The sequence below is a fragment of the Nasonia vitripennis genome, chromosome 2, assembly GCF_009193385.2.
Source record: "Nasonia vitripennis strain AsymCx chromosome 2, Nvit_psr_1.1, whole genome shotgun sequence".
Classification (NCBI taxonomy): Eukaryota; Metazoa; Arthropoda; class Insecta; order Hymenoptera; family Pteromalidae; genus Nasonia; species Nasonia vitripennis.
Genome location: NC_045758.1, coordinates 12,972,361 through 12,984,454, shown reverse-complemented (window position 1 = coordinate 12,984,454; position 12,094 = coordinate 12,972,361).

The window sequence follows — 12,094 nt, the reverse complement described above, 5'->3', positions numbered from 1 at the left end:
AAATTTCTAGTCCATCTTCGGATTCTTCGAGCGATGATAAATATCCCCCTTCGATGACTAATCCTCGCAGCTACACGGATAATGGACAAACGTTCGATCTTCTTATTTCCCCTATAACTGACCCACATGTATAAACTGACTTTTCAGCCTATCGTAAAAAGCGCAGCTCTTACAAGCTTGTGTATCTCGTGCGTCGGAAACGGCTATTGCCCTTCGCGCGCGACTTGGCTCATCGGGGGAACGACGCGTCTACACACACACACACACACATATATATATATATATGAGAGAGAGAGAGAGAGAGAGAGAGAGCTGAATAGAGTTATATATACATAAGAGCAAAGCACGAGAGCGAGACACTCGGAGGAGGTATAACTACAGCCGCTACTGCTGCGGCAAACAAGAGCATAGCGGCTCGCGATAAAGAAGGCCGATAAGAGGGAGAGCCGTAGGGAGATTTTCGTATCGGCGCTACGAGAGATAAGCGCTGTGTGTGTGCGGCGTTCGAACGATGAGAGAGTGAAAAGCCAATAAATAGCCAAGCGAGCGTTTATCTGTGTAGTTGTCGTTGTTCGTTTGACTCTGCAGCCGATTCGATACTTGTAGGTGCAGCGCGAGGCTTATTTTTTTTCACGCGGCACACGAGTTTGCGCGCGCGTAACTTTTTACGCAAATCATTCCCTTTTCGACGAAACTCCGATACACGTGTGGCTATACGTAATCCCTCGTCTCTAATCCCCCAAATGAACGGGCAGATTTAAAAACGCCTAGCGGAAAATCCATCCCCCGTCGGCGGATGTATAATTGCGAGCGCGCGCACGAGAGAGAGAGCCCAAAGTGATAAAGGCTCCGCGCGCGTACACGTCGGAAAAAGGGCTTTCCCACTGCAGCTAGCACCAGCGCATCGGGTATACGTACACACCGTATGCGCGGGCGGAGGGGGGAAAAAGAAAACTTTCCGAAACAGCGGCAGCATGTAAAAGCCCGCGCAGTAGTCACAGTGTACATATCGGGCTCCGCACGTACTCACACATACGCAGAGGCGTACGTACATTTCTGCCTGGAACGCGGACGGAGCGCAAGGAGTAGGGGAGTTTCAGTACTGCAGGCCATCCGGTCTCTCTCTCTCTCTCTCTCGCTCTCGCTCTCAGCGGTAGCCATCCTCTGTATGTACGTAGGAGTAGAGAGAGAGAGAGAGAGAGAGAGAGAGAGAGAGAGAGAGAGAGAGAGAGAGGCGGTAGCTCGCTGAGCTCGTTTCGACTCGCTCCACTTGCCTCTTGGTTGAAAGCTTCCCTTTCAGGCCGACCTGAGCCCTCGAGATGAAACCAACTTGTACGCGGCTGCTCCTCTCTCTCTCTCTCTCTCTCTCTCTCTCTCTTGCTCCTGCGCTCCGCAGTCACACTCGGAGGGAGAGAGAGAGAGAGAAGCTTTGGAGAGCGAGATAGAGCCCGTACAGTCCCGGCGACTGCAGAGAGCGAGTAGTCCTTTGGGCCGCCGCCGCTGCTACGGAAGGACGTGGGAAAGAGGAACGTGTCCGAGAGAGAGAACGAGCGCACACACGTAGAATCACAGACACACACACACACACTGACCTATTAGTTTTTGCGGAGAGTCGGTGTGGAGCGCAGGACGAAGTGCACGTGCGGAGGGAGAGAGCTGCGAGAGAGCGGCAGCTCGATATTAATTTCTGCGCGAAGCTCCAACGTGCCCGGCCTCCTCCTCCTCCTCCCACGCCTCTGCTCGCTCTCTGTCGGACCCCCTGGCTTCCACCACACTTTCAACCTTTCCCAGCTCTCTGGCCTGTATCCGACCCTCGCCTCTTTCTCTCTCTCTCTCTCTCTCTCTCTCTCTCTCTCTCTCTCTCTCTCTCGCGTTATATATACGTATGATGTTTTATGTTATATTCCTACATCGCGGCATCTTCCTTCGCTCGCCGGCTTTCTTTCGGGGGATTTCGGGGACGCTTTGACGGTTTTACGCAGAACGAAAAGGTAGCGCGCGCACTAATTGCTGCAGGGGGAGAACGAGCGGATGATCGGCGCTGCGGCGCTGGCTGTTAATACCCAGCAGTACAAAGGGATGCGGCAAAGCTCTCGGATCGTTATTTTGGCCCCGCGACTCGGAAGAGTCATCGCATTCCGCGAGTCGCGGAAAAGTACAAGACGGCGCCTAAATGCCACCGTCGTTATATCGTCTGTACAAGCGGGTAGTTTACTCCTACCGCTGCTTGATTAGGTAAATTACAAAGCGATGCTCGCGTCGATATGTATATACATCTATGTCGCGTCGTGGGGTTGACAGCGAAAGGGGCGAAGCGCGTGAAACGAGCGAGAGCCGGTTATTCAATGCCCTCCAGCAGCTCTCGATGGCTCAGATTCTGACCCTAATCTTGCCCCGCTATACCGCACCTCGCGAGTCTTCCGCCGATGCGTAATCGGCTCTCTATCTACACTGTGTATATACGGATAGCAAACTTTGCTTGACTTTTCATTCGGAATTTCGCCAACTTTAAACGAGTGCGATCCTTATCCGATTCCCCCGCCCCTCTTCCCATTGTTTTCGTATTTCACTCTTCGCCGAGTTCTCTTATCGGGGATCTATACTCGCGCTTTTGGGGAGTAATGGCGTTCCTTTTCGGAGTTAACTATTATTCCACGCGACGATGACTCCGGCGAGGTTGACGATCTTCGAGTCCCCGCTCTCTGTCTCTCTCTCTCTCTCTCGGCTACTCCACACCTTGGGCGCGTTCCCCTCGCACATCGATCTCTCGGGCGCTTCTCGCTTTTTCTGCGTGTGTGTAACTGCAGCCGCGGCGCTCCGGACGTTTTGCTCCCTCTTTCTATATATAAAATATACGTCTCTGGCGTGGAGCGGCTCTCCCTCGCGCATCACGCGACGGCGACTTTTTCGTGCGAGAGTAGCTTTTAGACGAGTTCCATCGTTTCGTTCTTTCTCAACTTGCGCGTTTCTCTCGATTCTTCGAGCACCGACAAGAGGAATTATTAATTCCTTCGTCTCTCCGGCATCGATTTTCATGCGCATCCCGTTTTGTGCCCGCGGCGAGCTCCAAAAGGAAGAGGCGTACGTATATAGCAGCTCTCCCGTCCAAGAATCGAAATCGATCGTCGCGTTGTCTGCGCTTCGTGTCCGCCGGCACATACGCCCCCGCCCGCCGCGTCTGTATACCGACGGCACGAAAAGGGGGAAGAAGCGTCGCCGAAGAAAGAAACGCGCTATCCGGCTATATAGGTAGCCGCTAACAGCGGGGGACGCAAGATATGTATATATAGAAAACTCGACCCTCGTCATACTTCTATAGGGCTTATACATCGAGGTAGAATATTTCCAGCGCGGAGCGACGGAGGAGGAAAAAACCTTCGGCGGAGGCGCTGAGGATCGAGCCATTTCTACGCGCACCTGTATTGGTACACAAATTATATTCGCGAGGCGTCGGCGGCGGTGTCCAGAAGTTAAACATAGCCGGCCATACAGCTGGCCCTGTTCTCCGGAGCAGTAATTCCGTTCGGGACGAGCTCCAAGTTCTTCGCGGAGACCCTTGCCTCGCTCTTCTCTCGCAAGGCGCCTCACCCCATTTCCAGAGAGAAAGATAGGGGGGAAGCGGCAGAGCGGCGGCAGACTATACTCCGGGAGGGAGAGAGATAACGTTAAGGACGATGGAGGGAACGAGCGTAACCGAGGCCCAGAGGGGTTGCGCTCGCGGTATATATATATATATATATATATATATATACGAAAAGGGAGGGTTAGTTTCTTGTTAGGGTCCAGACGCACTGGCGACTTCTTTCTTGCTCGCATCGCGTGTATACGTATGCGTGTGCTGCAGAGAAAGAGCCGCGGTTGCCAAGTGCCGCCACCGCCGCCTCCTCCGAACATTCGCCGGAGAGACGGATAGATAGCGAGCGAGCTGCTGCTGCAGGGAAAATTTCCTACTTCTATAGCGCTATAGCCCCCCCCCCTTCCCCCTCCCCCCCACACGCACCCACATACATAGACCGGAGTCGCCGGCGTTTCTTATTCTTGGCTCGGCGTCCCGTACAAATTGCATTTTATGCTACACGACGAGGGGGAAGCAGTAGCTAGTGTCTTTTGAATATTTATGCCCCCCCCCCCATCCGTGTATAATCCGATCCCGTCTATTTCGCGCGCGCGCGGATCAGATTTTCGCTACACAGAGACGAGGGAAAAGAGCGATTCGCGCGGACTGTAGAACGACGCGCTACTCGATAATGCGCCGCTGACGGCCGCCGCAGAGGTGCAGGCTCTCTCTCTCTCTCTCTCCCGCGCGTGCATTAGTCGTGATACATATACACAGCCGCGCGACGATAGGCAAATCCAGAGAGTACATCGGTCTCTCGCAGCGGCGGCGGTGAATCGTTAGAGGATACGGTAGGCTGCAGTGAGGGGGAGAGAGATTACTGGGGGAGGACAGCGCCGGCAGTGGTATACAGAGGAGAGAGGAAAAGCTCGGCGTCACCCGTGTCTGTCACATCTCCCGCTCTCTGCATATTTCAGCTCCGCGAGAGGATACGCGAGCTCACGTGCAGGTCTCTCTCGCTCAGTATACGTGCACACACACACACATACGCGTCGCATTTGCGGTGTACGAAGCGCAATATGTGCGCGCTGGATTTCGAAGGGCTTGAGGCTGCCGCCGCCGCCGCTGCGGATGAGGTGCGCGGGTATATGCGTTGTCTCTCTCTCTCTCTCTCTCTCTGTACTCACTCGCTCTCTGCCGTACACGTACACGCGCGCGTCTAGTGGACGAGCGCGGCGGACGAGTACGGAGCAAAACTTTAATATACGTGCGGGGAGAGCCGACAGCGGGACAATGTGCGCGGCAGAGAGGAGGTCAGGCCTGCTTTTCCAGCAGCGGGAGGGAGGGACGTTATAATCATTTAACTGTGCGAGTGCGCGGGAGTTTCGAAAGAAACAAAGTTACACCGCGGCCAAGAATAAATTGCGGAGAAAGCAAAGGATTACGCGGATGCACGCGGAGATATCTTGTTTACCTACTCGCTCGTGCAGTAGTCGGAGAGGGAACGATAAATTCGAGTTTTACTCCTCTGGCTGCCTTATCGGCGACCCTAAGCGGAATTTCGGCGCTGACAAGAGGCGACCCTTCCGCGGGAGAAGACGAAGGAAGCCATCGTGGAAATTAGCGCGAGCGCGATCTTATCGGGCAGATTCGGCAACGAAGCTTTTACAAGCTCGCTGCTTTACGACTATGCGCTTCGTCGAAGTTTCGCCCGATATTTTTTCCCTTGTCCCGATGGTACAACGTTTCGCGTTAAAATCTAAAGCGCCTCGAACTGATATCCGCACGCATCAACGACCTCGAGTCACTGGCCGTACACCTAGGCAAATTCCTCAGCTCTCCCCCTTCAAAAAAAAAGCTCCATTAAAAGTGCTCGTGCTCTCTCGGCGTCTACCGGCGCGGACCGGTTATATAGCAGCTCCCGGAGAGAGAGAGAGAGAGAGAGAGATACCCGCTGGCTCCGGTGCATCGCTCGCTATCTTTCTCGCGTGCAGTTGGGTATGTGCTGCAGCGGCAGAGGTATACAGAGAGAAAGAGCCAAAGGGCTTTGCCGAGCGTGGGAGGAAGCTGCTGCGCGAAAGAGAAGCTTCTGCGCGGCGGCGGACGGGTGGATATATGGAAATCAAGAAAAATTCATGTAGCTGGGAATCTGACAGCTGAAATATGTCGTCCGGTTGGTAAACACCGTGTTCGTTTGTCATTAACGCATTCCGAGGCGTAAAAATACACGCCGTAATGTAATGACAGCGTTGGTGAGGTATAGGAGGGCGAGTTTCCACAAGAATATAGTTGTTTGCGATAGTTGCGCTCTCCGCACTGTACACGAGCCAGTCCGCATAATAATTTCATATCGCTCGGCATCGCGCACACACATGTAGAGAGCCGTAAACCAGCCTATCCCCTTTGAGCTTGCTCGAAGAGAAAGAGCTCTCGGGGTCTCAAGCCAAAAAGCCCAGCACAGCTTGTAACTCGGTCCCCCTGCGCGTCGTCGTTGCTGATCAGATTCTCGCTCTTGGAGCGAGCGAGAGGGAGACGCGCGCGCGCGCACACAGAGAGATGTTCGCGCAGCTCGTTTCCGGCGCGCGCTATCGGGAAAACGAGAAAAGCAGGAATCGTCGTCCTCCTCCTCTGCTGTATACAGGACTGCGCGGATCCGTTCCGCCCTATGGCTACACACACACACACACACACACACACATCGGAAGATAGAAACGCGACGGAGGGAGAGCTCTGAAAGGAGGCGAAGGAGGCTTTTGTCGTCGACGCGGCGACCCTCTGCAGCCGAGGGATCCTATATATAGCTATACACTAGTACGCTACGGTAGAGAGAAAGGGTCGCGCGCTCTATAGCTGCAAAGCCCTTCTTCTCCGCGTTCGTATGTACCTATAGGTCGCATCCCGAACAGGAACTTATCCGCGCTCCCTCTCTCTCTCTCTCTCTCTCTCTCTCTCTCTCTCTCTCTCTCTCTCTATCTATCTATCTCTCTGTATCTAGTGATGCATAAGCGAAAGGCAGCGAACAGTAGTTCCGCCGGTAGATTCGTAATCCTTCCACTGTATAAGCGTGGGCGCATAAGCCTCTGCACGTGTGCGTCGGACTCGCGGCCGCAGTCGCCATCGTCGTTATTATAAATTATACATATCGAAAGAGTTGCCGCCGGCCCATAGACTAAGTGGGCCATTAGCGTCCGGCCGAGCTGACAGGCTACTGCTCTGCAATAGCGTCCATACATCTGTACGGCCGCCTATACTGCTGCTGCTGCTGCTGCTGTTACCGCTGCTGCTACCGCTGCTGCATCGGTGCAGGCGTACATTTCAATGCGGGAGAGCTGAGAGCGAGTGTGTGCACAAGGGGGTGCAGATACACACGGGGCGGCGCAGAGGTGTGGTCGCTTTAACGGTGCGTTGAACTCCGCAGCGCACGGGCAGGCAGGTAGGTACACTAGGTTGCTTGACATATCCAGCCGCGGCGCGTGTGCCCTGTTCTCTCTCTCTCTCTCTCTCTCTCTCTCTCTCTCTCTCTGTCTCTCGCGCGCACGGCTCCCCCCGTGCGCTGTACTCGGTCAGCCCGTGGAAGGCCATTGAAACCGGCCGCGAGAGAGAGATATGCAAAATCCATGCGCGCACGGCTTACGCGCGCGCGTGTGTGTGTGAGCAGTGGGTATGGGGGTATCGAGCGGTCGTCGGCGTGTGCAATAATGCCTTTTTTCACTTATTGTTATACGCGCGCGCTCGAGTTTTCGCGGGATTCGTATAGTCCTATACGCGCGCTTATAATCAATGGCACTGCGGTGTGCGGGTGTCAGAGCAGCGGAGCATTTTTGCCTCGCGAAATCATTTTTTTCGCGCCCTCGCGGCGATCGATGCGTTGCCGCGGTAAAAAAGCTCGTTTCGCTCTCTCTCTCTTGAAAAAATCATCATCGCGGAGTTAAAAATTCCCCGAACAAAGCGCCGACCGTAAAAGTCTTTATCAATCCACCCATCACGTCAATCAGTATATACATTGCGATATACATCGGTCTCGGTGCCAAAAAAAGCTGCTGCGAACTTTTCCCGAGCTTTCCTCTCTCCACAGGTGCGCCGACGTATATATATATATATATATATATATATATATATATATATATATATACACAGCGCGGCGGCTGCTACTCTCGCGGGGGGTGGCTTAGAGCGCGGCGGCAGCGGGTTTGTTTGTGTGTCAGCCGCGCTGGGACCCTCCGCGCGCCTTTCTCTCTCTCTCTCTCTCTCTCTCTCTCTCCGCATCGACCTCCGCCTCCTCTTCGGTTGTACCTATTATGCTGGAAGCTTCTGCGAGAGTTGTACCTTAGGTCTACCTGCGCAGCGATATCTCCTCGCGTGAAAGCCGCGTGTGCTGTATAGGAGTTGGAGAAGGCACAAAGCGCGTATACGTATAGGGAGAGGAGGCTGTCGGCCGGTGGTGTGTGCGATTGAATTATAGGCGCGTAAGCGCGTGTATGACCAATGGGCTGCGACGCGCGGACTACTGTACTCGTCTCGAATGAGGCCTATGCTAATGATCGCCCCGGCTGCGCTGCATATAGCTTATTCTTAATAAATACTGGACGCTGTCCTGACGGCTCGGAGATTCAAAAAGCTCGCAGTAGATGCGCCCGGGCTCGGGTCAGCCTCCGCACATCATCCATATATGATATCAATAGCGGAAAAATGAAAAAGCTCCTCGAGGGTCGCGCCAGGTGATTTTAAGGCCGCGAGTGCAGAAGCTAGCCCGGCCAGCCAACACAGTGGTGCGAGGGATGATAAAAAGTGCTGAAACTGAAGAGGAGAAAGAGGGCACGAAAGGGAGGCAGCCAGCTCGGCGTTGGCTCAGCTGTGTATTTTCCAGCAGCAGCAGTAGCGTAGGGGCTTGGAGAGTATAGCGCGCACGACGGCTTGTCGGAGAGAAAGAGAGAGAGAGAGAGAGAGAGAGAGAGAGAGAGAGAGAGAGAGAGAGAGAGAGAGAGAGAGAGAGAGAATGTGGGTGGTTGGTCGGGTGGCCGAGTAGTCGTAGATTGTGGGACGAGGGGGTGGCCGCCGCCGCCGCCGCTCACTCACTGGAAGTTGCGGAGCCGCTCCGTTGGGGGGAGAGGCTCGGGTCGAGGGGGGTGTAGAGCGCGGCAGCGTTGGGTTAGTTGGATGGCTGGCAGGCGGCGAGCACGCGAGGGGCTGCTGCTGCCGCTGCTTTGAGCTAAGCCAGAGAGGGAGCTGGACGAACTACTACGACGACGAGGAGGCGAAGGGCAAAGCGAAACTGGGAGAGACGGACTGAGACGAACTGCGCTGGGGGTAATTCCACTGAGGCAGAGAGAGAGAGAGAGAGAGAGAGAGAGAGAGAGAGATAGAGCGAGAGAGAGAGAAAGAGAGAGAGAGAGAGAGAGAGAGAGAGCGGCCGCTGCTACTGCTGGACACCGCAGTTCACCTAACTACACCTTCGACTACCTTCCACTGTTCTAAATAATTCCGTGATACGATTGCTGCGGCTTTCTCGGCTTCGCGCGCATACTCGACACCACCCACACACCTTCGTTCGTTTTACCCTTCGCCAGTCATTTTCTACTTATACGCATCCCTGTATACCTCTATATGTATTATACGAGACTACGGCTGCGGTTTCTTCTTTTTTTTACATTCTAATCGTGCGGTACACCCGACGAGACGCTTCATCACAGGGTCGAATTAATTCGAGCGACGGATGATGATGAAGTTCTTAATGCACTCGATAGCGGTTTCACTTTTCAGCCGATACTCATCGCCCGCCGCTCCATTATCTTCATTTCGATCAGCCCTTCGCTACCCCTCGCTTTCGCGCGCTAACGCGACCGAGTGTATTATATAGAGGGCGAGGAGTAGAGTTAAAAACCGGGTCACTGTGCGATGCGTCGATTTTAATTGTCTCGCGCTCGAGCGGTACTCTTTCGAACTCGTTTCTCAATCCAATCAAGTCCGCAATCTTAAAGAGCATCGCCGTCGCGCATCGCAATACAAAAGAGTCGCAGCGGCTAATTTGCGGAAAATTAGATGAGATCACGTAACTTATTGGCGAATCCCTTCGAGGATTGCATCTCTAGCTCCTCGGATCGATGATCGGGTATAGTAGCTCGCGTGTCAACGTTATACGCGCCGGTATTAACGAACTCGCGCAAGACAAAAAAGAGAGAGAGAGAGAGAGCGCGATTCTCTCGGTTTTTTCCCCGGCGTCGAACGGGGAAAATCCGAAAAACGCAATCAGCGAGTACGTTTCGAGCAATTTCATTCGAATCCGTTCCGAGATGCCCAGCGAACTTCGAAATTCTATTTATACATTAATCTGCGCGGGCGCGCGAGTGCGGCATTATGTTACTTCGATCGTGAAAAGCTCGTGGATTCGAAAAATTTTTCCATCACCCGGCCGAGTGGATTTTTTCTTTTCTAGCGTTGCGGGGCAGACTGGATTACTCGCGGAATGACTAGTTTCGTGCTCGGGTCGCTGTACTGCGATGGGTTACGTAAAACCTGTAGGCGAGACTCCCGCTGTATTATGTATCGGCGGGGGGAGATAATAACGCCGACAACACTCGTTTTCCGCTTCCAGTGTAGCGATCCTCATCAGCGGCACCCAATAACAGTCGTAATTATTAATTTTCTCTCTCTCTCTCTCTCTCTCTTTCTCGGTAGTCGGCGTATGAGATACCAGCACCCAATATTAGCACAGCGGCATCGAGCAGATTAAAAATAGAGCAGAAAAAGAGAGCGGAAAGCCAAGTCATCCAAGTTGGATGGGTGATGGGCTAGGAGAGGGTCGTCGGAAAGGCGGCAGGATGCAGACTCCCTTTTCCTCAGCGTCAGGAAGGATCTGTTAATCTAGGGTCCGAGGGACGAGGCGGACGACGAAACAAGAGAAACAAGAATAAAGACCGAGTGGCGGTGGGTTCCCTCGAGCGAGAGAAGGCGCTCGAGAGAAATGGCAAGGGGAAGGGGGCGAGCGAGATGCAGGTGAAGCCGAAAGAGAGAGGGAGAGAGAGTAGCTGGCTGGGTGCTCTTGATAAAGGTGGGCATTCGCTCCAGCTCGCCTGGGGTTGCTGGGGTAGCTGCGGACCGCTTGATAAAGGTTCAACCTAGAGGGTTGCCGCTTCCTCCCACCGGCAGAGAGAGAGAGAGAGAGAAAGAGAGAGGGTCGACGGGTGGAAGGACGAGGGCGCGGTCCTGGGTCTCGAGCAATAACGCCGCTGTGATTTATCCGACGAGAAGAGGAAGAAAGAAAGAGCCGAGGGATACGTAAGAATATGGGAAGGTATTGGGATTCTCCTTTGTCGTGTGTGGGACGACGGCTGAAGCAGGGTTTTGTATACGTTTTCGGGGAGAGGTGTATCTAACGAGCGGCGCTCGCTGTCTGTTGAACCGTGCGAAGATTCGCTGTACGTCTGAGATCGAGTGGCAGGGGTCAGCCTCGTTATGAAATTCCTGTCTCTATGATTCGCGCGGCTTCGAAACACCGCGTTTAACTCGAAGCACGAGTTATATTATCAAGCGGTCGATCCAAATTCACGCACCTTTACGCGTAATTCTTACGAATAACACACGGCCGCTGCATTCGCGTATTTATGGAAGCGTTTCTTTGATCGGAAGGAAAAGGAGAGAGGGTGGGAGCGAGCTCTCCTCGCAGCAAAGGGAAATCTATTTTCGTTGGCATTCCCTGATGAACAGCGGGTTGAAAAGCCTATTCCCCCGTCGGTTGTGTTGCTTTGCTCTTTCTCTCGCGCACACTCTATATCCGTATAGTCGCTGCCGCTGCTCTCCACGCCTCCAGAGATTAGATTATTTTTATTTTGCGTACATTATAATGTACGATTATAAGTTTACAGTGTTACAGGTGAGAAAAGAAGAAAAAAAAACAATACAATAGATAATAGATTGAGGCATGTTTAAAGTATGTGTAGTGAGAGAGTGAGGCGATAGTGAAAGTGGAATGAGCGAAAAAGTAGGTGTGTGTGTGTGCGTGGACTGTGTACGATTTATGTGTTTTCGAGTTGAAAAAAGTGATCCCTAGCAAGTTATTTGAAAGACGGTGGATGAAGTGTTTCTGATGTGTGATGGCAGGTTATTCCATAGGTATGAAGCGCTGATATGGAACGAGTTCCTCAGCGTCTCCGTCGCGAAAGCAGGAATTTCCAGAGGTGTCACCTCGCCCCTCACAGGCCGGAGTGTGACGCGGAAGTCAAAAAAGGTCAGTACGTATGATGGTACGACCGAGTTAAACATTTTACGTAAGAAACAAGCTGTGAAATACTTTCTGCGTCCGGCAGTGGTTAGCCACTGCAGCTCCCTCCTGTACGGGGAGATGTGCTCATCTCTCCTTACACCATAGATGTACCGAATTCCTGTGTTCACGAGCCTCTGTAGTTTTAAGTCGAGTTCCTGCGTCAGGTCACAGTATGCAAGAGAACAGTAGTCGATGATCTGAAATAGGAGTGCTTGCACAAGATGTTTGCGCAACCTGAGATTGGTACTCTTTCTGAAAAAGTAGAGTCTGTACATTAG